Raw genomic sequence first — 22,941 nt, forward strand, 5'->3', positions numbered from 1 at the left:
GCTTTAAGTTGCATCAAGGGAGGTTTAGATTGGATATTAGGAAAAATATATTTACTGGAAGAGTGGTTAGACATTGGAACAGGCTGCCCAGAGAGGTAGTGGAGTTGCCATCCCTGGAGGTGTTCAAAAAAATGTGTAGATGTGGCACTTCAGGGCATGGTTTAGGCGGCCTGGGGGTGTTGGGTTGATGGTTGGACTTTATGATCCTAGAGATCTTTTCCAACCTTAATAATCCTATGATTCTATGAAGTGTTATAAAGATTAACTTCATTATCTTTCTGGACTCTCAGCATATCCTGCTTTAGAAGGATGACTTAATACTAATTGTTCATGAACACTGACAGAATGACCTCTCTCTCTCAGCTTTGCCTGTTCAGAACAAACACTGAAATGCAACTGTCAGTAGTGAAGAATTTGTTTATAAGCTATCTAGGACATGAACAGACTTTTCACTGTCTAATACAAGGTTGCATAGTTCTTATCGGAGATGCGTGTCCTTAAAATGTTAGCCATAACAGTAGACTTTTGAAAGTACAACTATGTCAGAGAAGAGTGAGTATGGATTTGTTTTTAATATCTTCTATGATGTTAAAATCTTGATGTCAATCATGTCTTGTTCTACAACTGGAACTCCTACAAGGCGAAATTGTACAAATAAGTGCCATATTGTTTTCCCTATTCTCATCCTATTTTGGCTATACCTAGAGACCAGCTCTGAGGACAGGCCCATCATTTGGTTTTCGTACCTTTTTAATGCTTGGCCTATTCTTTATCAGTCCTTAGTGCTTCCAGTTCTGGTGAGGTGGTAGAAATATGTGTTTTTTCTAAGAACTTATGGAGCCTATACTGTTTTTTCAGAAGTGTCTTTCAAAACCAGCAGATACTGAATAGGAAAACTGTACGTTACAGTAGTGTCTTAGAGGCGTAATTTTAAAATTGTAGAACATGAGAAAAACCTTGCATGATCAGACCAAATGTCCACCTAACTGAGCATCCTGTCTCCAACACCAGCTGATGCTATGGGAAGAAAGTAAGAATTGGATGAGCATGTAGGGATGCTTCCTTAGAAAAACCTCACAACCTTCAGTGATTTGTGACGTGGAATTTTTTGAACGTATAGCTCTAGGTGGCTTTTTCTTCTATGAATTTGTTTGGCTACTTTTGAGGCCCCATGTAAATGATCTGACAAGAGTGTGTTCTCTTTTCTGTAGATGGGTAAGCATGTGTTCCTCAGAGAAGGTAAGATAAGGTCAAGGAAATGCCCTCTGCACTTAAGCATAGTGAGGTTTGTGAGGCTTGGTTCCTAGAGGAGTTGATTTTTAAGCCTTTGACCTGCCTCCAGGAAAAAATGTCTCCTTGTGGTTATTAAGCAGTTGAGTTTAGACTGTGTAATTTATCAAGCAATTTGTAATAGAATATGTAAGCAGCACATTCCCTTTGCAGATGCTCTTTCATGTTTCATGGGTTTTTTTGGAGATGGTGGCAAAACTGTTGGTGTCTGGAGAAGGAAAGACGTTGAAATATCATACCTTTTATAGAATTCACCTGCTAATCATAGAATCATAGATTTGTTAAAGTTGGAAAAGACCCTTAAGATCATCAAGTCGAACTGCTAACCTATCCTCAAGAACCACGTCTGCCCTTCTTTTAAATACCTCCAGGGATGGAGACCCAACCACCTCCCTGGGCAGCCTGTTCCAATGTTTGACAACCCTTTCGGTGAAGAAGTTTTTCCTAATATCCAACCTAAACTTCCCCTGGCACAGCTTCAGGCCATTTCCTCTCATCCTATCGCTTGTTACTAGGGAGAAGAGACCGACCCCCACTTTGCTACAACCTCCTTTCAGGTAGTTGTAGAGAGCAATAAGGTCTCCCCTCAGCCTCCTCTTCTCCAGACTAAACAACCCTATCTCCCTCAGCTGCTCCTCATAAGACTTGTTCTCTAGACCCTTCACCAACTTTGTTGCCCTTCTTTGGACATGCTCCAGCACCTCAATGTCCTTCTTGTACTGAGGGGCCCAAAACTGAACACAGTATTCAAGGTGCGGCCTCACCAGTGCCGAGTACAGGGGCACAATCACCTCCCTGTTCCTGCTGGCCACACTATTCCTGATACAAGCCAGGATGCCATTGGCCTTCTTGGCCACTTGAGCACACTGCCGGCTCATGTTCAGCCATCTGTCAACCAATACCCCCAGGTCCTTTTCCTCCAGGCAGCTCTCCAGCCACTCCTCCCCAAGCCTGTAGCGTTGCATGGGGTTGTTGTGACCCAAGTGCAGGACCTGGCACGTAGCCTTGTTGAATCTCATACCGTTGGCTCTGGCCCAACGATCCAGCCTGTCCAGGTCCCTCTGTAGGGCCTTCCTACCCTCCAGCAGATTGACACTTCCACCCAGCTTGGTGTCATCTGCAAACTTACTGAGGGTGCACTCAATCCCCTCATCCAGATCATCAAGGAAGATATTGAACAGGAGCGGCTCCAACACTGAGCCCTGGGGAACACCACTCATGACCAGCCGCCAATTGGATTTGACTCCATTCACCACCACTCTCTGGGCTCGGCCATCCAGCCAGTTTTTAACACAGCACAGAGTGCACTTGTCCAAGCCGTGAGCAGCCAGCTTCTCCAGGGGAATGCTGTGGGAGACAGTGTCAAAGGCCTTACTAAAGTCCAAGCAGACAACGTCCACAGCCTTCCCCTTATCCACTAAGTGGGTCGCCTTATCACAGAAGGAGACCAGGTTAGTGAGGCATGACCTCCCTTTCATAAACCCACGCTGTCTGAGCCCGATCCCCTGGGTGTCCCGCATGTGCTGCGTAATGGCATTCAAGATGATCTGCTCCATGACCTTTTCCGGCACCGAGGCCAGATCCTCCTTCCGACCCTTCTTGTAGAGGGGTGTCACATTTGCTAGTTTCTAGTCACCTGGGACCTCCCTGGTTGACCAGGACTGCTGATAAATGATGGAGAGTGGCTTGGCGAGCTCCTCTGCCAGCTCCCTCAGTATCCTCGGGTGGATCCCATCCGGCCCCATGGACTTGTGAACATCGAGGTGAAGGAGCAGGTCGGTGACTGCCACCTCTTCAACAGCTGGGACTTCATTCTGCATACTAGCTCCATTTCCCAGCACAGGGGCCCGACAAGCCCAAGGATGACCAGTCTGACTATTAAAGGCTGAGGCAAAGAAAGCATTAAGTACCTCAGCCTTCTCCTCATCTTTCGTGGCAAGGTTACCTTCCACATCCAACAAAGGAGGGAGATTCTCCCTGGCCCTCCTTTTGTCACTGATGTATTTATAAAAACATTTTTTGTTATCTTTAACGGTGGCGGCCAGTTTAAGTTCCAGCTGGGCCTTTGCCTTCCTAATCTTTTCCCTGCATAACCTCACAACATCCTTGTAGTCCTCCTGAGTCACCGGCCCCTTCTTCCAAAGGCGGTAAGCTCTCCTTTTTCTCTTGAGTTCCAGCCAAAGCTCACTCTTCAGCCAAGGCGGTCTTCTCCCCCGCCTGCTCGACTTACGGCACATGGGATCGGCCTGCTCCTGCGCCTTTGAGACTGCCTTCTTTAATAACATCCAGCCTTCCTGGACTCCTTTGCCCTGTGGGTCTGCCTCCCAAGGGACTCTGTTAACCAGATGCCTTAACAATCTAAAGTCTGCCCTTCTGAAGTTCAGGGTAGCGGTCTTGCTGACCCTCTTCCTTACTTCTCCAAGAACTGAGAACTCAAATGACAGTATGTGTTCTAAGCTAAAACCTGGAAGAGAATGTTAGTGTTTGAAAAGACCTTAATAAGTTCTTTAATATAATACAGATGCATAGATGTAATGGCATTAGTGGGCAACAGTACATTGAAAGAAGCGTATTTATTATAACATGTTCATTAGTATTTTTATTACATCATTAATATTAATGTCTTTGGATGTCTGCTGCTGTGCTGCCACAAGGCTATTTGTCATCAGGAAACTTAAGGAAGAGTTGCTTATAAGTGAAAGCAGTGAGCCTGCTCAACTGTTTTACTCCCTTCGGTTTTCCAACTTACTGATATTTGTCTTTCTTTGTAGTTTATATTCTAAGCAAGCTGGGAACTCATTTTAAGGAAGCAAAGAAATCTTTTAATCTCAGTTTATCAGGATCTAGGATACTGCTTTCTGATATGGATTACAGCCAGTCTGGTAATACTTGTGAGTTACGGAGATGTGGCCTAATATGCATCTTCCTCTGAAGTAAGCACTAGGGTTCCTGAAATTCAAGGATTGTATAAAAAGACACAAAATCAAATCCTTTGCAGAACAGTACAAACAACTTTTATGTAGATGAAGCAACACAGAGTAGTGTCATACAAACTTACTATTAGTGGTTGTTAGCAATCAGCTTTCATAAAGCATGCTTTCAGCAAAATTCAGTAGGCCACAAAAAGAAAAATGTAAATACCTTTATTGTAATTCGATGTTTCCAGGCTAGCAGGAATATCATTTTTAAAAAAAGAGATTGCTGGTTACACAGTGTTTTCTGAATAAGCTAAGAAGCTTAACATGATTGATCATCAGCCTTCCAACTCATGCAGCAGTCTTATAGTCCACCTTAGAATGTGAAAAGCTGCATCATGCATTACCTGCTTACCACCAGTCTTTTTCTACATTGAACCTTAATGCAGTGTTACCTTAGGGTAATATTCACTACTGTAGACAGTCTAGTACCTGTCACAGTTTGGTTTTATTGAAAGTAACATGCTGAGTCAGCAGTGAAATTTTTCTATTTGTTGAGTTCTGTGCAGCTTACGGTTGTTTTTTATGATTTTATTTTTTGCATTTAGCACACATACATGCATCAGTTTGTTGTAATCAGCTGGAATTTTTTTTAGTGGCTGACAGTTCAGGCACTGGTTTTGAGCTATTTGATACAGTTACTGTTGTGGGATTTTTTTTTTTTTTAACCATAAACCTCTGGACATTGGGATTTACTTGAATGTCTAGAAAAGGGAGTGTAATTTCAGATAGAAGTTTCTTTTTTACAAATACTAAAGCCTACCCAGGAGCCAATACAATTCTTACCTCACAGCATATAAGAAGTGTGATAAATGTTGCTGTTATGTGCAATCCATGGGGATTTCTGTTTGTCTGTAATACACAATTTCCACTTGTCTGTAATACAGGCGAAATCTGCATTACATACTTCGGCTTATTGTACTATTTCCACAATATATTATGTGGGTATGTAGTGACTTTCTAGGCCATTCTACTCTTGTCAATCTTGAGGGAATACTATTTTGTAGCTTCCTGGACATGTTGTGTTGTGCGTCCTTCCTTGTATGTTTGCTTTCTGATGTACTGAGCTTTGATCACTTGATTTAGGATTATACTTCTCAAAAAAGAATCACAGGTATGCACCCCACTTTGAAAAGGATTTTTGACAGAAAAGGTGGGCGTCGTACCTTTGGAAGAGCCACCTTGACGGTGTATACAAACATACTCAATACAAAAATTAACCTGGGCACTTAGTGGTACCTCTTGAAATCCTGGATAGTGCCTGTCCCTCGCTGTGTTGTCAACATAGTAGTTCCATGCATTAATCTTAACAAGGATGAATTGCTGTTCGGAAGCTGTAGCCATTTGAGCATAGTTATTTTAATTTCCCTGGTTAAAAGTGTTTACTGACTTTCAGTAAACAAAATCAGTTTCTAATCAGAGAAGACAAGAGATTGAAACTGCCATAGTAACACTGCCCCTGGGTGAAACACATAATAATATTAATCTGCAAATATAACAATGGTGATGCTTGTGTATTCCATGGTGATAGCCTTCTTGTCTGGACTAACAGGATGAAACGTTGTCTGTGATGTCTTCTTCACATCACCAGTTTCATTTTGGTGTAGGTTTTGTGGTTGTTTTGGTGAGGATATCATATATTTCCATCAGTTGGGCAAACAGTACTTTGAAGATAACTACCAAATATGTGCTTTCTAAGTCATGCTCTCATACGATGGGTGAAACGTCTTATCATAGTGGATGTCATGTACGTGGCTACTGAGTGAGGAGGCCTGACCAAAGCCCGAGCTCTGCGATGAGGCTGTTCAAAGTGTCTTACGTTCATCATAGAATCATTAAGGTTGGAAAAGACCTCTAGGATCACCAAGCCCAACCCTCAACCCAACACTACTATGTCTTCCTTCCTCCTTACATTCCTTTGCATTTGTACAGGCAAAAAGGGAAACCTCCTGTTTTGTCAGAACCTGAGAACAACAGCAGATCTTTGTTGGTTAACTTCGTGTATTTTTTGGCTTTTAAAGTGGGCTAACTTTGAATATTTTTAGGAGTGATTCGAGTTTACTGTCATTGATAATTGCCCTTGGATAAGTGCTTGCAGGTATTGCTGCTCTGAGTTACTAACACATTATTTTCTTTTAATGACCTGGGATTTAATACCTTACTGGTTACTGGTTAGGAATGTTTGCCTTTAAATTGATTTTGAAAATCCTTTTAAAAACCATGCACCTTCCTGTGTACCTATCTGATTGCAGTCATCAGGAGTAGAGGCGCATCTCTGCACCAGATACACATACACGTCGTAGGAAATCACTTTCTTAGCAAGGCAGTAATCCTACAGTTTAAATCCCAGCAAAGATCAAGCACGGGTTAACATTTCAAGGTTTTGGGTTTTTTCAGCTTCAGTTTCCAATATAAGCTGTACTTGTACATTATTTATGAATGCTTTTTTATTTCAGTGACAGCTGATGAGCTATGGAAAGGAGCTTTGGCAGAAACTGGTGTGGGCGTGAAGAAAGGAAGAGGAAAGAGAAGGAAGAAGAAGCTAAGGAAGAATCTCAATAAAGGCCAGGAGATCGGTGAAGGTAGATTGACAAATAAGGGGCTGGAGACATGTCTTGACCTTTTCATGTATAGTGTTTCTTGATTTAATAAATTGACAAATTGCTGTTAATTTCTGTGGTGTCAGAACTGCTTGATTTGTCTTTTAAAAAAATACTGATGTTGATTAATGTTGTTCTTCGTTTTTAAATATAAATTCTGTGTCATAAAACACACTTGAAATATGTGAGAACCTTTCCTTTTATTGCATTTTTCCAGTGTGCAGAGTTTCAGTTCTAATTTGGCATAAAATATAATAATTTTTTTTTTCTGTTATTCTTAAGGACGCTCCGGTTTCCTCTGGCCTGGTCTTAATGTTCCTGTGATACAAAGTGGTAGAGTCCAGGCAGTTACTCAGCGAAAAAAAAGAAGAACGAGAGAGAATTCAGTCTCAAATTGTTCAGCAGAGAGATACATGGGAGAAGAAAAGAAAAATAAAAGTGAAGAGAGAGGGAGGATGGAGTGGGAGTTGCTGGGGAGGTGTCATTCTGGATCCTCCTGACCCAGGTCCTAATGGAGGTAAGAAAACTGAATATCTGTCTTAGTCTTATTTAGGCTTTCTGGTAAGGGACTCAGAGAAAGTGAGATCCAAACTTTTCCTGTGATTGAAAATCAATTTTATACTTCTGTCTTATATAGCCATACATGAAGCAAGGCAGCTAAATCAAATAACAAGTTGTTTTAATACCAGTTAAATCACTGCTTAGTTTAATATAGGTATTACAGACTCTATGAAATTATGCTATATTACAGAGTACTGTATTATGTTGTAGACTGTTATAGGAGTCTTGAAGTATGGAAATATTTTTCTGTTTTCAACAATTGTCTTGAATATGAAATGTAGCCATGTTTTTCATAGTTTCTGATTTATCCCGCAGGATCTTTTAAGGCTTTTTTTTTTTTTTTCTAGTTCCTATAATGAAATACAGTTAAAGATTATGTAGTTTGAATGTAACTAATGTTTGTTTATTTATTTGCTGCCTAGTTTTTAATATCGTAGTGAAACTAGAGGCCCTATATGTGGAGTGGAGAGGTGACCTTCACTTTTTTTGCAGTGTTGTCATTCAGACCACTAGAAATTCAATAGTATTGTTTAACATTTAGAAGACTAATCCTTTCCAAGTATTTGAATATGAAAATGAGTTGTTACTCATATTCAGCTGAGTTTTTCTTGTGAAGCACTTAATGATGCTTGTATATTTATTGTTGTCTTTCCATAGGCTTCTATAGTAAGATGAGCTAGGAAAGGTGTTTTCTAGCACTGTTGTTTCAGGCTTGTTGCATACTCCAGTCATTCTAACAGTTCAGCTTGTTCATGTTTTCAGAACTCTCTTTGCCCCAGTGCAAGCTTGGATCTTGGAACATACATCGCAACAAGTCAACATAAATGGGAAATTACGTGTATGGAATCACAATTATATTGTTGCCTGATCTTTTTGCAGTCATCTGTGCTCCCCTGTCTGCCTGGTGCTTTGTTGATTAATTTCTTTCTGTCTGTGAATATTTTCTGGTTACATTCTATTGGGCATTAATTAAAAATTCAGGCATGCTTTGAACCAAGCCATTGTGTAGAGGGAGCATTGTCTTTCCAGTGTGATCTAATGTCTTTGTCTGTGTAGACTGAAGTTACGCTGGTATTTTTGTACGTTTCTGCTTTGTATATTCATGCCGTTGTTGCTATCTACTACTCTGTTGCCTTTTCAGGTTTTCCATTGCTGTAGCTGGTATAGATGATTTTGTGGCTTCTGTCTCCATAGTATCTGAGATACATTGTTTCCCTCAGATTTACCTTGTGAATTTAAGGAGAGATTGCCTGCCCACCACTTCAAGTATTTTTTGGTTGTCTTCAATTTTAAGACCAATGCATTCTATTTTAATATCAGCATAGTTCTGCAGTATACAAATGAAAGATTTCCTCTATTTACTTCCCTGCATTTCATTTTATTACCTTGAAAGCAGATCTTTTGTGGGAGGTAATGGTGTGAGAATGGACTTGGCAGTCAGCGAATCTTAAAACTGAACAATAGAAGATTTGAGAAATTAATTAATTTTTCCAAATTCCCCATAAGTCAGTGGTGGAATACAGAGAAAGTCAAGAAAATTTCACGGTTCTAGTTCCATACTTTGAACACCAGACTATGTTGGTTTTAAATTCAAATATATTTTTAAGTAGTATATTCCATTAAAAGAGGTGACAGCTGTTGCAAACAACATTTATGCATGTCTGAATTTTACCTTCTGGTGTTTTCCTTGATTTTGCTTTTGGCTGATACTGTTGATGTTGATTACTTGCATTAAAGTTGGCTGTGTGGAGGGCTATAATAGCCAGGTCAAGTTCTGTCAAAAAGAAGAAAGGGTACTGCAGTCAAAATAGGAAAACAAAACTGTTAGCTTGTATTATAAATGTGCTTGAGAAAAAGCAGTTTCCAATTAGTATACACTGATTTCCTTTTAATCTGCTAAAATTGTGGGGATTTTCAGATCCCCATAGTTCTTTCAGCATCTTCTTGTTCAGATAATTAATGATTTTGCAGAGGAACTGGGACATTGGCTGCATGCAAAGCACTGTCAAAGTGGTAGGAGGAATAGACCTGAAATCACCAAATGCAATGAATCCTCTTGTCCTGACGCTGTGGCGTGGCTGGATTCCCTGATGTCTAAGCAAGCACGAGCTCTGATTGAGATACCGCAGTTCAGCCCTTCTTAGTATTCTGATGTTAGATTCTGTAGTAGCAAACGAGGTTGAGCATATGCTGCAGCTTCCTTTAGCAGCATTCATATTTCCTAATGGAAACAGGTACAAGAAGTTTGTAGAAACCTCCATGTTGATAGCCTTCAACATCTGACAAATTTGTTTGAAATTGACCAGTTTGTGTTTTTAAAAAAATAATTGGGGACATACTGTGATTTTTATATGCTCCATTCTTGCAGGGCAATCTTCTTCCACTACACCTTTACTTATTGTGCTAGCTATGAGTAGAGAAAGACCATATTTTTCAGTTGCAAATAGTTATTTTTCTTCCAAGTTTACAGTATTTCCATGCAACCGGAGAGGTTTCAGAGGGGGAACAGAGTGCCTGTTGGCATTCATATCCTCTACTGTGAGCTAGAAGTCTACTTCTTGTAGACTAACAAATCTCTGAATTGTGCCAAGAGGATCATGTTTATGATCATCTTGGAGGTTATGTGTAAACGATAAAGCAATGTTTGGTGAAGGAATGAGTCTCCAGTTCTTCACCATTATACTGTTTTCAGCTCCCCAGCCTTTCTCCAGAATCTCACTGTGACTACACCAAATAAAATAAGTATTAAATGCTTTAATTAACACTGTTTGTCTATGTTACACTGAAATGCTTTTGTTCATGAGATAAATTGGAAAAGCAGGAGGCTGGAAGGATCTCTTATCTATTCTGCTTCTTGTACCAAGACGTTGCGTTTTGCTCCACTGTCCATTGTTTTCAAAGTTAGGGTTTTTTCCCACAACCAAGCTGATAATAGAACACTCTTTGTGGAAAATGTATCTGTATTAAAATGTAGATCAATTATAAGTATACTCTCAATTGCATAAAAGGAAACAAATACATTTGCAATTTATATTCATGTGTTTGTGCGGTCATTAGGTTTTGAAATAGAAACTCAGAGAAAATTGGATTCTTTGGCAGTATCCATGATTTGCAGCAATTTTGCCTGCTTTCGTAAAATGGATTTTGAGAAATCCTAGTGGAACTGCTGATAGTCAAGCCTCAGGGATCTGCTTGCTGACTTTTCATGTGTCAAGGTGAAGGCCTTTGGAAAAGATCTGAGCGGGCTGCTGTTTGCATGGAAATGCTTTCTCATTTGACTTTCTGTCTTTGGAGGCGGTACCTGTAGATGCCCGCATCATGCCCAGAGCTTTCCAGTATTCTTGCTCTTTCCTCCCCCACAATGTTGTAAGACATTAAAAAAAAACCCCAAACATATACTTCTTTGAAGTCCCTTCTAATGACAGCAGAAACTTAACTTTCTGTGCAGTGACACTAAAGAATATGTTCAGCACTTAGAGCTGAATATGTAATGCTTATCTGAAGAGAGCTCTGTGTTCAGTGTTTCATTACCACTGTGATGAAAAGACCTGAACACAGATGTGACGTAGAAGTGATGTTTATTTTACAATGCAAAACACCTTAACTGTTACTAGACAAAATAAATGATGCTGTAATTGTCTTTGGTTGCAAATGGTTTTTTTCAGGCAGAATCTGAAATTGAAAGGGGAAAAAAAAGTCAGGCAATGTGATTCTTGATTATAAGAAGTGGCTATGTATTGCTTTGTTTTATCCTCCTTCTCCCCTTCCTGGAATTTCACAGAAGTATGTATCAAGAAAAACTTGCAATTTCTTTGAATCCCTTTTGATTGCCTAATACAAGTTTGAGAATATTCTGAACAATATTGAATAATAGTTTGGCCATGATGGAAGTGACCCATTTAGTGATTTACCTTTTTATTTTTTAAACATTTACAGCCTTTGCTCAGTGTAAATGAAATTTGGGGTTCATTTACAGTTCTAGAGCAGTATTTAGGGAAGAAGGCGGTTACGCTGCCAGCCAGTGAAAAGTGAAAACATTGTTTTCATAACACACCGTGGATAGTTGTTTTTCTTAGCATTTCTGCTATGTTGGAAATTATTAGGAAGAATATTGGATATAATTTAACAAAAATGCTTCAATGTAAGTGGTAAGTTGCAGTGATTTCCAAAAGAAAGCTTCAGATTTAATTTGGAGAGGCTATATGGTTTAGCTTGTGATCAAAATAATCAACAGATTCTGAGGATGTCTCAGTTTTTCTATCAGCTTTGCTTTCTGTGTGATGTTCAAACCAACCAGTTAAATTTATATGTCTTGCTTAACCATTAAAAACTGATTGTTTTTCCTCCTTTTTGCTACGCTAGTTATTTAGATTGGACAGTCATTGGAGACAGTTTCCATCTTACTTCGCTGCATGCATGGTACTTAACAAGATGAGATACTGATTGCAGGTGGAGGCTGGGATCCCTAGTAGAGCACAATTAATGTATTTAACAGTTGTCATCTCTTAATTATAACAGGAACTGTGTTGTAATTATAATGAGAGTAGTATTACACTTTCTGGGAAGTTATTTTAGCTAGATTTTCTTTAAGTTAGTTTTCTTCACATACATGGGTTTTACTAAAGAAATGAAAAAACCCTGTGCTTTATAAATGAGAGCTACATGCTGTTTCTTCACTGACCTTATTCTAAAAGAGATCGAATGAATAGAGTCAAGTATAAAAACATATTTGAGGTCTCTTAAAAAGGAAGTAACTAGTAAACCTCACTTAAGATATGTTTGTTCAAATTATTCTTACCTTTTCTACTTACTGCTGAGATTAATTTATAAATTACAGTTACCTAAAAATTGTGTCCTTTTTAAATTATACCACCTGCAGGGAGCTGTGCTGATAGGTAAATAAAACAAGGAAATGTAATACCCCATTTTTCTCCCAACAGAAACTTTTGAAGATTTTGAAACAAGAGTCATTGAGGTAAGCATTACAAATCTTTTCAAAGACTTTAAATAATTACCAGAATTTTTTATTGAGCTTGCAATTATTTAACCAGTCTTTGCTAAGTCAATCTTATAGCAGTAGGAATTAGTCTGGTATTCTGTTTCAACTGCATGACATAATCTGTCATTCTTTCCATTGTGGCCTTATCCTCTCTATTGAGTAAATAATACCTAATCCAAAGGCAGCTTTGACAACTCTGAAATGGCGAATGCCTGCAAATAAAGCTTTAATAGTTTATGTACAACCATAATAAGAAACGTAGTAAAGTGCTAGCGTTATTTCTCAGGCAAAACTACAAGTAGGAAGTTGTATAATTCTGCTTGTAAAATAAATAATTAATTGAAGCTGGGGAGGGGCAGCTCAGGGCAGAGAATGAGTGGGATGAAGATCTCATTTTGTGTGCTGCTCAAGTAGTAGAATATTCACTTGTCCTAGATGTCTTAACCTATGATATTTGTATCTTCTGGAAAAACACTCTGTCAGAATTTCCCATTCATAGTTTTATATACACACTTTGTGCTTATCGACATGGTAAGGATGATGGTTATGACAAGACTAATGCAAGTCTTGTTTCCACCCTCATTTCTAAACAGGTTGTATTGCATCATCTCACTTGAAAAATATCTATCAATCAAAAGTAGTAACTGACAAAAGATGTCTGTTTCTGGTATTTTCCTTGTCTATGGGTTTTAGTAAATAAGATCTAATATATGCTGTAAATCCTGCTATCTTTATTTGCACGTAATAAGGTTGACTCCCACGTGCTTTTTTCCCAAACTTACTCCTGATTGGACTTCATTGAATTATTCTCTGTACTCTTGAACTCTGACCCTGGCTGACTAGGGCTTTTTTTGTGGAAGTGTGGAATGTTTTACATAACAGCATATCTGACCTAGGTATTTAATAAAATCATTGAATCACCTTAGAATAATTTTGTTGTGGTAAGTTGAGAAGCTACAGAGACTTAAAAATAATTAATCTCTTACATTTCATGACATTGTCACCTTTTTTTAAACATACAGTAGCTTTCCAATGTGTAAATGGTTGTATGCAGTGCCTTGATTGGTGGGAAGTGATATTAGCTGACTACTAAATTGTTGTCGCTCAAGATATTTGCTGCCTGACAGCAAAACTTCAAGCTAAAGGGTAAGGTCCTTAGCACTACCAGTACTGTAGTGACCCAAATTCTTAATGATTTCAACAGAAACACAACTCAGAATGTGGTCAGAGAAGATACTTATTGCAAATACGATAAATATTATTGTATTTTTTTACTTGTGAAATGCAAAGCATTAGTAATGCAGATATGTGGACCCATGTTAATTCTCTATGGAAAAGCCATTATTGAAGAAGGCAATTTGCAATTCATTCCACAGCAGACCGTTAACAGTTAGTGCTACATACACCCACACTATCGCAAGATATTTTATGCTTCCCATTTATCTTATTAGTTTTTCTTTCATTTCAAATACATTAGTTGCTATGGAAACCATAGAACTAGTATAAACTTTGTTGGGGGGAATAATGACTTCAGGAATAAATTGATTTCTTGTAACTCATTTGGTCCCAGTTCAGAATCAGGTGATGCATAGCATCTAGAAAGGGAGCAGCTCTGGAAGTGAGAGCAGTTGTTGGCTTTCTATCCTTGCATGTTCCCTTCTCTTCTACTTGCGTTCTAATTTTAGAGTTGGAAACTACTTGGCCACTGCTACCACAAGTCTCACTATCTGTGTCCAGAAGTTTGGTTTTCAGATAACTGAAGTATCAAAATTACTAGGTATTATATAAATAAATGTGCTAAAAGGACTTAATAGTTCCTAAAATGATTGATCCATTAGAAACATGTACAGTGTGGAAAATAGACTACTTCCAGCTGGGGGCATCAGAAAGCCCTCAGATAAGATACGATTTGGCCAAGTCTTTCTTGTTCCTAAGTTTTGATCTTACTGGTGAAGGAGAAGGGGCTGAGAGAAATTCAGTGTTTCCTGCAGCACTTTTTGGTGGGGTGAGATCTTAGAGCCATGTTCAGCTCCTTGTGCCCGGAAGCCCACCTCACTAGCCTGGGGAGCCCCACAGAGCAGGAAACTGTGCCTCTGTCTCTTCAGGTCAGCTGCAGGGTGGAGGAAGGCATCCTTGCGGAGCATTCTGCAGAGGCAGTTGTGAGACAGCACTGCCATTCTGGAAACAGCTGCTGTAAGGTGACTTCCTTTGCATAATTGGGCACCAGAGTGGAAGAATCTGAGCCTCCAGTAATGGCCACTGAACTATCACAGACCAAATGAATTCCTCAGGACTTTTTGTCAAAATTTGGATTGTGCTTTGATTAAACCTTGTTATACAAATATATGGTGCATAAATCAACCCTGTAGCTTTGTGTGTAAAGTAATGAGAATCATAGGATATCTTGAGTTGGAAGGGACCCATAAGGATCATTGAGTCTAACCCCCTGCTCCTCGCAGGACTACCTAAAACTATGACTAAGAGCATTGCCCACACACTTCTTGAACTCTCACAGGCTTGCGGCTGTGACCACTTCTGTAGGGAACCTGTTCCAGTGACTGACCACCCTCTGAGCGAAGAACCTTTTCCTAATGTCCAATCTGAACTTCCCCTGACACATCTTCATTCCACTTCCTCGTGTCCTATCGCTGGTCACCAGAGAGAGAAGATCAGCACCTCCCTATCTGCTGCCCCCCTTGAAAGTTGTAGGCTCCAATGAGGACACCCCTCAGCCTTCTCTTATCCAAGCTGAACAAACCGAGTGACCTCAGCTGCTCTTCATAAGTCTTGCCCTCGAGACCTTTCACCATCTTGGCCGTCCTCCTCTGGGCACTCTTTAATAGTTTGATGTCTTGCTTATAACTGAGGTGCCCAAAACTGCACACAGTACTCCACCAGTGCAGAGCGGGGCAATCACCTCCCTTGACTAGCTATGCTGTGTTTCATGCAGCTCAGGACACATTTGGCCCTTTGGCTGCCAGGGGACACTGTTGACTCACTTTCAGCTTGCCGTCAACCCAAATCCCAAGATCTCTTTCTGTGGGGCTGGTATCCAGCGTCTTATTCCTCAATTTATATGTATAACCAGGATTACCATGTCGCTTGCTTTTGTTACATTTCACATGATTGATGATTGCCCAGCTCTCTAGTCTATCCCATTCTCTCGTAAGGCCTCTCTATCCTTAAGGGAGTCCGGGGTTCGTCCTAATTGAGTGTCATTGGCAAACTTACTTAATGTACATTTGACTCCTGCATCCAGATCACTTATAAAAATATTAAAGAGCGCTGGCCCTAAAATTGAGCCCTGGGGAACCCCACTGGTGAGTGGCCACCAGCCTGAGGTAAACCCAGTCACTATAACTCTTTGAGCCCGACCTGTCATCCAGTTGTTCACCCAATATAGTATGGACATGTCTAGCTGTATGCTGGATATTTTGTCCAGCAGGATACTGTAAGAGACAATATCAAAAGCGTCGCTAAAATCTGAAAACCCCACATCTGCTGGCTTCCCTTGGTCAACTAGACAGGTGACCTTGTCATAAAAGGAAATCAAGTTAGTTAAATAGGACTTTCATGTCATGAACCTGTGTTGGCTATGACCAATTGTGTAAATTTGTCACTTAAGAACACTCTCATGTTATTTACTTACCTACAGATTAAATTGCTTATTAGATTTATGTTCCTTTCAGGATTGTCATCAGAACTTTCATTTGCAATTAATATTTAACTGATTTATTATTGAAAAACTATACTAGTCTAACTGCTGCTTTTAAAAAGAGACTTCTTTCATTTCTATTCGCAATCTGAGAGCCAAGGTATTAACCTGAGTCAGTACACGTTCTCTGATAGATGCGCATCAGGTCTTTTTGCTTAATATCAATGTTGACACCCTTTTATCACTACAAAATAAAGTGACTCTCCATTGAGTTGTTATGCAATTTTAAATGGGTAGAGGTGATGGTTCATCACTTTAGTCTTGTCATTACTAGAGCTTCTCTTACCAAAGAGCTCTGTGAAACATTGCCTGTGTTTTTAGCCAATAATCTGTTGTATTTCAATCCAGACAAGGTATTTGTTCCAAAGTATCTGTGTTTGAATTTCTTTTTAGTTTCACTCACAGCATGTTATCTTGTGTTCCACTACCAAAGCTCACCAGTGATGCCCTTTTTGGAAGGGATCACGCTCTCTCTGTCCACTACTATGCACTGCCATATACTGTTGGAACAACTGTTTTTTCTTCACGCAAATCCTTTTTAAATCCTTGATCTGACAAAACTGGCAAGGAGTAACGCGTTCTTAATTAGTAGGATGCATTTGAAAACGGTTATTCTGTCTCAGGATTTTGCATTGTGGTCATAGTAAAATCTCATATTCAGATTTTAATCTCTTTGGGACTGCAACTGTCTTCTGCACTGCATATTTCTAAACAAGCTATAAATGCCAAACATTGATTTTCTTGCCAGACCTTATGTCTGATTGCATTTTTCTTGGAATGTGGCCAAACATCTCCCTTTTGAGACAGGAAAAAGTGAACCAGTCCCTTGACAATAAAATCAGAGCTGCTGCCTAAAGCACTGTGAAATCAAGTGTTTAGTTGGTTTGGAGAGAAAGGAAAAGGTTGCCCTTTAAATGGGGTTGTAGTCAAAGAGGGAAGGAGATGGCCATGTCCCAGTCCAGAACAGGATCAAATGTATAGAGCGTAAAGTCCCTTTATCTACCAGTTTTGCAGGGTTCATTGCAACACAAGGCTGCATAGGTTTAAGAATAGGATGCAATGTGTGAGAGACCTTAAAGCTACATGAGTATCTAGTTTCCGTCACTGTTTCTTCTGAGAAAAAAGCAGATGCTTTAAGTTAGGGAAATAAATAAAGTACTTTAATAAGGCACCATGTAAGAGTATTGTTATTTAGAGGCTTAGGATAAAGGGTGGAACCAGAAGCACTGAATATCAGCTGTGAACCACATCTCTCATGGAGGCAAAGTTTTCTGTCCTTTTGTTTTTAGCTCTCAAGTCCCTGTCACCGTTTGTGTCACTTGTCTTTGGAATGATGGTCAACTGCCTTTTCTTGAAATTGATTTGCCATTCCTTGGTCAGGTACTTTCCATGAAGAAATGTTTTATGCAGAAATTACTTTCACCAACATTTGAGAATTTTTGTGTTACAGGAGCCTATCCATTGTCTTAATTGAAAAATATGTGGCCAGAGTAGGTAGAATTACCTAGTTGCCAGAATTAAAATTAAATACCTGTTAAATGGTCTTGAGTAACTAATAAATAGTCTGTACTGAGTGCAAGAGTAAGAACAAAGTTAATATAACTGCAAGCAGTATTCAGGTCTTTTAAACTGTGTACAAGTGTAGCCTGTTGGAAAGTGAGTTACTTTAAGTATTTGATTGGGAGAGAGGGAATATGAGAAACATTTCTTTAAAGAGAAACTCTGAAAGTTAAAAGAATAATCGGGCAAGTCAGAAGTTGAGTTGACTGACAGCTCTACTCCAAAAGAGCCTCTCAAGGTTCTTTCCTGTCCTGATAAATGAGCTTATGGGTTTCTTTATCCTTGATTATCTTCCTGCGTTGTGCTGTGATGACCGTCAGTAGGGAATCCACCCAGCAGCTTGAATGATTTCTAGATTAATCCTGTGTATTAAAATCCTTGCTTGTTGCAGTGGTTTTGAGTATCTTCCGAGACATGGGAAACAATGATGTCAGACTGGGTAATTAAAAGTCATGAGTTGGTTTATAGATTTTTAAAAATCCTCCGAAGGGGAAAGGAATAAGCTAGTTTATGTGTCTGCTGTAGTAAGGATAAGAAGCAACGAATTAACGTAATGAGTGAGGGAAATTTAGAAATTTAGAGAAGAATGAGTTGCAAATGGAAAAGTTGAATACTAGAATGGATTGTCTGGGAGTATATGGGATGTCTGTCACTGGAGATTTTTAAAAGCAAGTTGCATAAATCTGTCAAGAGAGGGTGGGGAGACAAAATCGGTAACCTTCTAAGACATTTTCCTATGATTCTTGAAGACTTTTCAGGTGCATTTCATTTAATCTGTAGGACATCTTTGTGCACGCCAGTTTTTTCTTACTTCATAAGTAATTTAATTATTAAGGTTAGGGCAGATTTACCTTCAAAGATATGCACTTGGCTCCCAGGTTTTCATCTGACCCTACAATGAGGTGAAAGTAGATCTGTACTATTCTTAGTATATGTGATGGGAGGGAACAGGAGTGCTTTCCTCCCTAGCAGCAGCTGGGACTAGCCTGTAATCTAGTCCATATATATATATATATATGTATGCGGAGATATATATATATGTATGTATGCAGATATATATACCCGGAGCAGATGAACTGTTCTTTTTCTGTTTTGGATGCGTTTGAGGGCAATGCTGCCCTGTTAGAACTTCCAAAGGACTCTACCAAATGTCCTACCTGAGTTAAAAATATATTTCCTTACTTCTCCTCATTTCTAGAGTCCCCTCTCCCCCAAAACGTAGCGAATCCCTCCATCACTGAGCTCATGTTTCTTTCTTATAGTCTGTTTGCCCTGAAACAGCATTATGCAGGCATTGTCTCAGATGTTTCGGCTACTCGATGGTATGAAGATGTTGAGCAAAATCACTTTCCAGTATCTGCTGCTCCAGTGGCGATAACATCCTTGCAAATGAAAAATAGTTTCTTTTTCAGTTTTTTTTGCCTAACATCTTTAAACTTTTTTATAGACCTTTCTTTGCCTTGCTGCCTGAGTCATTTTTTTCCTGAATTAAGTTCTCATCTCTTTTTCTTTTTTTTAGTATTCCAGCACTTAGACCTTAGAGTAAGATGAGTATTTGTAGAGTCCCTTCTGTTATCTTGACAAAGCTATATTGTTCTCTGGATATGATAAATATTTATTTTAAAACTAAATTGCTATTTAAGATCAATTTTTACTTTCCAGAGTCCTCAACAGAATGTGTGAGGTGATACTGGTATGCACAAGAACAAATGAAATGAAAGTTAATGAAGGATATCTTTTCCATTAATGCGTGTACTCAGTCTAAATCTTAAGATAACATTTATGAAAGGATCTGACCTTCACTGGCAGTTCATATTTAATGCTCTATATGTTTTGTGTATCTAAACAGACATGAATATAAACCTATACAAATGAGTTTGGTATCAAGAGTTTTTGTTCTCTCAAGTATCTCTAATATATTCTTGTCAGATTTGTCATTGGTGCCTAGAGAGGTAGAAAATAAAATGAGTAGCAAACTTGCACTTAATGTCACAGGTGGTTTATTGCAATAATAAGTACGTTGCATGCTTCCATACCTTATTGCATATGCTAGTGTGCGTATGTCTAGACTTCTCCAAAACAGCTTTTAAAGGATAGTATTATTGGGAAAAAAGCTGGTGATCATCTGATCATGTGTAAGTGCTCACATTTTATGCATTCTTATTTTAACATGCAAAACACGTTATTCCTACGTTTAAAACCACACGTGTCCAGTTTCACTTGAGATGCTAAAATATCAGAAAGCCTTCTCTTTTTTTTTTTTTTTTTTAGTTCCTCTTAGATCAGCAGTAGCTCTACACACAGTAGATTGTTGAGGTGGGTTTTGGAAAACCCACACAATTTGTTAAAGTTCTTTAAGTAAATGAGTTGTTGGAGCAGACTGGGCTCTCTGGGCTTTGACTCTGATGTAGCAAAGACCATTTGGACCACTTAGCCTTCAGCTGTGTCTGTGTTGGAAGGCAACTTGTAATAGTTGAGTTGCATGGGCACCGCTCATAAAGGAAGTGATTTTACTTAATGAGCCTTGCAGTTGGCAGAGCTTTCAGTTAATTGAAAGGACACATTGCAGAAAAGTGGCTGTTATTTTGTTTCTGTGACATGTCACAACTGACTGTCAGTTTGGATACCACAGTAGGAATTTACTAAAGTTGGCCGTTTTGTGCTGGCATAATTATTTACAGTCAAATTCATTAGATTAAACAACAAAGTGAGTTGCTGTGCAGTGCTTCCATGTGCTATAGAAATGTGTTTCAATGCTTTATTATATCTGAAAAATAAAAAAGCTTTTAGAAGCAGGCTGGGGCTCTAGTGTTAAATGAGATTGCCACAAATGTGAACTGAGAGAGAGGAGTGGTTTTTTTGCAGAAAAATAGCAGCAGCAGCAAAAAAAGCTTCTAAATTCAAAGCAAGCAGTTAGCTCATGGTAATTAAGTCCTATAATTTTCTGATAGCAGGTATGAGTTTTGAAATAAACAGATCTTCTTTAGCATTCTTAATTTAAATAGATGGCATACATGATGCTATTTTTATGTCTTTTCCATAATTTTTATTTTCGCAACAGTACAGGAGATTAAAATAATGTTTGCTGGGAAATTATACTTTGCAGCAGGAAACTGAAAGCCATTTTTAAAGGACTGTCTTATGAACAAAGATACAAAAGCCACTTTCTGGTGTGATTTTGCTACTAAAAAGGCTGTGCTCCCTTGCTGTGAGAGAAATTGCTTATTGAAGAGTTTTCTTATAGTGTAGAAACAGAAAAGCTAACTTGATTTTTCCCTGCTTGTAGAATACAGTACAGACAAGATCAGATTTTCATGTAAAGTAGAGCTAAAGTTGTCACAGAGAAAAAGCTAGCTTGAGTAAGTGTTAAGGGGCAGCAGCAGGGACTGCGTATTGGTTTTGTTTCTGTCTTTCTTATAGACAATTGCATTACTTGGAGTAGGTGACTTGTGCTACTTGGACTGTTTCTTTCTTTCCCTGCCAACCTGAAGGCAGATTTCCTGTTTTGCTCATATATTATGCATAAGAAGAATTTCTGTGAATAAAACTAGTGGCAGTATTTACTGTCATTTAACATAATGTAATAATAGTGGTAATGACAATTTACAGTTGTTGATATACGCCGTTCTTATTAACTGGAAGGCTTCATTTGGTGTATCATCCATCCTCAGATGGATTTTTCTTTTCTCTCCAAAATCAACATAGTAACATAGTAAAAAGAAGTAGCCTACATGATGTCATGTGTTATGATAGTATTTTTCTTGTAGTGCAATCAATATTAGAAAGTAAGACCTAGTAATCAGTAAGGTCTGAAAGCACATAACACGAGGCTTTGAATCTCTTTCATGAAGAGGAGCTTGGTAAGGGAGAAAATAAAGTTATAAATTATGCCCTTTGCAAAAGGTAGATCTCTGGGTTTTTTTGTCCAACACAGAAGTTGTCCTCTGCCAGGTGTGAAAATTCTGCCTTTTGATTACTCACTATTATGGTCATGCTTTTTTGTTTCTAATAAAGAGAACTTTACTTGAAGAATTTTGTGCAAGCATGGCCCCTTGTAGCTGGGTCAGTGCAATCTTTCCAGTGGCAGAACAGTTCCCTTTTTCAGCTAGATGGTTAGGATATGGTACTTCCATTTTTAAACAAAAGAAAGATTGAATTCTGTTTGAATGTTAAATTACAGAAAGGTTTAGACTTGCTAAAGAAGTGCAGGTCAGGCAATACACTCAGTTTGTACAGAGAAAGGGTGCAAAAGGCAGCAACATGAAGAGACTGATACTATCCTTAATGCTGCTTTCTGCAGATACAAATACACTGGTGCTTTGGTTTATATACAGAGCTTCGTATGTCATGAGCTGGGTCCTGGGATGTTGGTACTATCCGTTTTGGTCCCTGAAATACAAAATCATTTTATGTTGCTATTTTAGTTCAGGGTTATAGATCATTCTTTCTGATTTTATAGGTAAAACTGTATTTGGACCTTTTTATTTTGGGTGTTTGCGTGGTTTTTGTTTGTTGGTTTAACTTTCTAAGAGTGTGGGAAGGGAGGCAATAGAAGAGGACAAAAGAGATCTTTTTTTAACACTTGCATAGTAAAAATAACTAACTCGATCTTCCTTAGATAGAATCAGTCCAAGTAAATTGCATTGAGTGGGTAATTCAGTGGATATTCTGAAAAGCATACGCATTTTCCCAGGAATTGAGTTAGCGATGAACCCTGCAGAAGGCCTCTGAGAAGAAATACTTTTGTCTTATAATCAAGGTAGTGTGCAGTAAATGAAGCCCAGTTCTACGCCTTTCTCTCTCCGTTCATATTCGAGTCCTGATGTGGCACGACTTCATGCAAAACCTGTAATTTCTTAAAGCTGGTGGTTTCTGACAAGTGAGTTTGGTCATTTGCTTGTTCTTCCACTGTTTTATTCAGACATTCAGCTGGATTCAAGCATGCTTGTTTTGATTGTCTGAGACCTGTTTGGATGCAGCATTTACCTCAACTGTCGCGTGGCACTTTGGAGAAGCAAGGCTGAAGAGAGCAGTTGGAAAAAAGCAGTTTTCTGATCAGGGTCTGCACAACTTGCATCTGATGCAGGTTGTGCGGCCCATATGCTGCCCATTTGGATTGCTCAAATTTGCAAGGCAACGTACTGTGTAAATTAGACTTTATTTTGTGAGCTTACTAGCAAGGAAAACACACGCACATATCAAACAAGCACTCAAATCCCTTTGTACTGACTAATATGAACA

General features: G+C 38.9%; 1 pseudogene; it reads left to right on the forward strand.

Annotated features, from left to right (window-relative positions):
• The window catches only part of LOC142055064 (small ribosomal subunit protein uS5m-like), a 71,147-nt pseudogene that overhangs the window by 23,882 nt on the left and 24,324 nt on the right, over positions 1-22,941 (forward strand).

The sequence above is a fragment of the Phalacrocorax aristotelis genome, chromosome 3 (assembly GCF_949628215.1).
Source record: "Phalacrocorax aristotelis chromosome 3, bGulAri2.1, whole genome shotgun sequence".
NCBI lineage: Eukaryota > Metazoa > Chordata > Aves > Suliformes > Phalacrocoracidae > Phalacrocorax > Phalacrocorax aristotelis.